Below are 5,079 nucleotides of genomic sequence, written 5' to 3' on the forward strand. Positions count from 1 at the left end.
ACCTCCATGGTTCTCAATAACCTTCTTTAATTCTTAATATCATAGCCAAAGATATCAACCTTGGAATTTCACAAGATTAGACTATTCCTTCATATGAATTCTGTATTCTCATTTATAGTATAAATTTTCTACACTGATAGACAACATATTAACTCTGTATGTCCAACCGTTACTACTCGGTCAAAATCATAACATCCCATAGTACATAATTCATAATTATGTCTTTCTACTCCTTCTATGAGATCTCCTAAGCTGATCTACTGACTTAACTTAGTAACAAGTTAAGTATTCATTTCTGATAGATATTCAATTAGAGCGCTTCTTATTTCCGCCCACTTACTTGTCTCAATACCTGGTAAATTTCTGCTTATTAACACATCCATTCCTCTTGATAATCTCTGGAACGACTATCAATTATGCATCCTAATATGAATCTTTCTAGCGTACTTTGTCCTCACTCATACGCTTTCCGGGATGACTCACCGAAAGATTTCCTATCTTGAGATTACCCAAGTTAAGTATGCTTAACTCCAAGGTAAGCTCATAGTGGGTTATCAGAAAGTAGATGCTTCTTTGTCGTTCCTAATTGTATTTCTTGCTTTCATTCTTTCATTAATAAAATTCAATTGCCATCACTCCCTTCATTAACCTCTTGCAATTCCTCATCGGTTTTTGTTCACTTAAACTTAAGGAATTCCCATCTTATTGTTAACTTGAATCTTGTTCGTTTCTACTTATTTTAACTTGCATCAATTTCTCTTGAGCTGACACAACTTTAAAATTTCCCAATCACTTACAGTTAACTACCATTATAAAGTGAATCAATGTAACGTATACAGTAGAGGCAACATTGCTCATACCAAGTACCCACAACTAAACTGGAAATACCCATTTCCCGAATTCTCAACTAATAACATTTAATTAAAGATCATTCCTTGATCCTGAAGTTTTTTTTTTCTGTGTTTGGTAGAAATATTGATAATATTTTCAAGCACATCCAGAAAAATACATACCTCAAGTATATTCTTTATTTTATTGACAACCTTTGGTACAAACTACCATACCAATTTATAGTGAGTCTCCCATTGATGATGCTGATTCATCGATATCTGAGACTCTTAATGTTCTTTTCCATCATTACCACTAAAGTTTCACTCCCTAGTTCATACGATACCACTGCTTCCTTGCAATCATCACTATCTTCATACTTGGTTAACCACTTTAAAACTTATTGTACACTCAATTATATAGCTTTTTGTTTAATAAACAACATACTTTGTGATCCAATATTCACCAATCACTCAAATACATGTCCATTAAATTACATCTCAATTCATAAGTTTTTCCCCATTCTGGGTGAGTATGTCTTTCAATAATTGCTTAATAAAGTAATCCTTTCCTAGAATTTCAATGGTCTCCTTATAAATCACATTGACTATCCAGTCAATTATAAAGTACTCTCCATCATTATCGTGCCACCTTAAGTAATTTAGGTAATCTTCTTTACTTTAGGGATACCACTATTCTTCCTGACGTTCTTTTATACATTACCCTAGTAACATCCCCGCTTCAAGTCTCCATTGGGCCTTTACGCTCACAGAATGATGGCTCTTATACATGAGTGCATCACTCTAGCTGTTTCCTGGACTGACGATTGGTCCCACGGACCAATCCAAGTGTTTCCAACATGCTTTGCTCCAACTCGCACGCTTCATGGGGAAATTTCCTAAATGAAATCACCCCAAGTCAAAGACACTCAACCATGGAGTTCCCTCATGGTGAGCTACCAAAACAAGATGCTTCTTGCTAACATAGATAGTCACACGCCTACATAATCTCAAAATTACTACACAATCGTTGTCTTCAATTCACCTAGGTTCCAGACAATACTCATAAATTGTCTTACCTTTGGTAACGCTAGATCACTTCTATACAAAAGATTTTGTTATTTGAATCAATTAGATCGATGCCTCCATTAACTACTTATGTTCTATATCCCACTAGGGAATATCAACAATTTAACTCATATTGTCATCTTTCTAATCTGTCTATCCTATTAAATGGATTACCACTAAATAACATACATGCACAGTCCATTCAGATTTCTTGATGTCTCTAACTAAATGTACAATGTTTAATATCAATAACAATTATAATATTGCCCATAAATTCTAGCTTGAGTCGGCCGAAGGACCGATATTCGGGTCCCCTTGAATCATAACCGGCACTTGGGCAGGATCCGTACACTTTTTTTTCTTTAACATTAATCTTTCTTAACTGTGGACAGGTTCTTTTCAGATGACCCACTACCCCACAATAAAACAAGATCTGGCTCTACATTGGTTCAAATGGCGCCTTTTTACATCTTGAACACTCCGGATAAGGTCACCATCTCTTATATTCACTTTGACCGCTATCATGGTCACCATAGAACCTTTCGTTCTATCTCATAATTTGTGGTTCATTTAGTTTTTGCTTCTTGATCTACTAGTAAGTTGGCTTCATATATTCCACCACATCTAGTGGTAAAACAGGAAGTGTTGGTAATATAAGAATAGACAAAAGATGAGCCTATTGTTCTTTCAAATCTCAGATCTGTTTTCCTTTATTGTCTAATCATATCCTGCATAACAGAATTTACATGTTCCCAGCATTATGGCAATGAAGAATTCTCTTCCTTACCGTTTGCCATGAGCCCAGACAGCTCGCTAATCAGACTATTTAATTGCCCTTACTGCTTAACTTATCACAAATTTAGTCCACATCTTCTAACTATTTAAAACTCAGACGAATATTAATATCAATATGCATATAGCATACACATATTCTTATCAAAATTATCAGTATGCTACTTTTCCAAAATACTTTATAATTTCCTAGGGAGGTAGCCAATAGCAAATAATATAAATACTTACTATATACCATGAGTCAACCTGTCCTTGCAGCAAATGTACATATTCGACCAGTCTTCAGGACCTTTAAAACCATGGCTGCTCTGATACCAAGTTGTAACACCCTAATCTATAGGGACGCCACGTGTGTGATTTTATAAACTAGTTTAATACTAATATAATAATTAATATTAAAAACTGTGATAATATTAAAAACTTCACTAAAATAAAACACTAAAAACGGACATTATAACGGCATAAAAAGTGTGTTCCGGGAATCCCTGTTATAAAAAGTTTTGCTAAAGAAATATATACGACAACCATTTAAACAAAAAATCAAAATACACAGCAGATACAGCCAGTCCAAAACAACTCCTGGCAACTCGGCACGCAGGCCAGTGAGGTCAATATGTACATTGCTGGAGAAGACTGCCACCTCATGGTTGATCTAGCTTTTCTTTGCCTTTACCTGCACCACATAGCACCCGTGAGTCACAAGGACTCAGCAAGAAAAGTAATAATAACAATCATATAGTTTATTATTCGAATATTGTCATTTATACACAATAAGAATCAAACCATCACACTTTATTCATAAGATAAAATCCAAATCACTACTGGCATCTGCCACGAATAAACATTAGCATACAGATATTTGGCAATACAAAACCATTATACCAATAATGGAATTCATATTCATTTAATCATATAAATAATATATATGTTACCTCATAAAGCAACCATCTTCATGACATCATGTTGCCTAATCAGGCAAGTCGATGCTTTAATCTGACGATCTTGTATTGTACCGCCTAATCAGGCAAGCCCGTGCCATAGCCTGGCACCCATATGTCGCATAACTGCATCACCTAATCAGGTGAGCCTATGCCAAACACCTGCACTCATATATCATATAATTGCATCACCTAATCAGGTGAGCCCGTGCCACAATCTGGCACCAATATATCGCATCGTCTAATTAGACGAGCTCGTACCTACGCCCGATACTTATCATATCACTGACGCCCGTACTTACGCCCAGTACGTTGCCAGGAAAATCACACCACCTAATCAGGTGAGCCCGTACCTACACTCGGTACTCATCATATATCACTGACGCCCGTACTTACGCCCAGTACGTCGCTAGGAAAATTGCATCACCTAATCAGGTGAGCCCATATATCACATGCATAATATTATCACATTATCAATACTCAACGAATCAGTCTTTTCAATATATAACAATATTAATTATATCTCAATATTAATCAATTAATAGCAATACTAATTGTATTACATACAACGTACTATGCAGTACAATATACTTTTCAATATATAACAATATTAACTATATCTCAATATTAATCAATTCATAATAATACTAATTGTATTACATACAACGTACTATGCAGTACAATATACTTTCTTACCTTTAATCCAGGTTCATACAATTCGGCCAACCCAAGTGGAGAACTATTCCCGATGATCTCGGCCCTATGTCACAATAACGATAAACTAATAAGTGTTTATCCCAAAACACTGCTTATAATCACATAAGACAATCTAGGGTTTTCTACCGAACCCCACGGTATAAATACACTAAAATAAAATTTATATTTTTATTCTAAAACATACACCATATTGTATAGCTCGTCGCAAGCTTCGAAACGGTATATAGAATGTCCAAAACGGACACCCGAGTCAAAAGTTATGACAAAAATACGATTTCTGATCTCTTAGGAATTTCTAAAAACTATAAAACTCGAGAATCACAATTTTCGCACTCACCGAAACACTATCAAAACTTATCCAAATCACTCCAAACTTCACAGGGCGCATATATACCATAAATATTACCATCCTTATGTAACAGAAATAAAAATCGACTCTTTAAATGAAAAACGCCATTAACGTTCGGACTAAGCTTTAAAAAGTTCCAAACTCGATTTCTAACTCAAAATCACTTCAAATTCAACAAGTAAACACATAAACTAGTCCCATATTTACCAAAAAACAGTTCTACAAAGTCAGAATCTCCATAACCTTTTTAAATCATAAAGCCCCTATATAAAACCAATCGGTTTTAAACTTAAAATGAAATTAAACCGTACCTTAACCTTTTCCTTTTCAAGGATTTGCTATCCTGCTACTACCGGAGCTTAGATCGCTAAATTTTAGATTGAAAATC

At 34.9% G+C, this 5,079-nt stretch overlaps 1 long non-coding RNA gene across 1 annotated transcript; it reads right to left on the reverse strand.

The window, feature by feature from the left end:
• Positions 1-3,090: 3,090 nt before the first annotated feature.
• LOC133033972 (uncharacterized) lies at positions 3,091-4,440 on the reverse strand. The gene is made up of 3 exons (XR_009685967.1): positions 4,322-4,440; positions 3,620-4,052; positions 3,091-3,360 (listed from the first exon to the last, which is right to left on the reverse strand). It is a non-coding gene; the product is annotated as an uncharacterized LOC133033972 (long non-coding RNA).
• Between the last annotated feature and the right edge of the window lie 639 nt (positions 4,441-5,079).

Source organism: Cannabis sativa, chromosome 2, assembly GCF_029168945.1.
Source record: "Cannabis sativa cultivar Pink pepper isolate KNU-18-1 chromosome 2, ASM2916894v1, whole genome shotgun sequence".
In the NCBI taxonomy this organism is placed as follows: Eukaryota; Viridiplantae; Streptophyta; class Magnoliopsida; order Rosales; family Cannabaceae; genus Cannabis; species Cannabis sativa.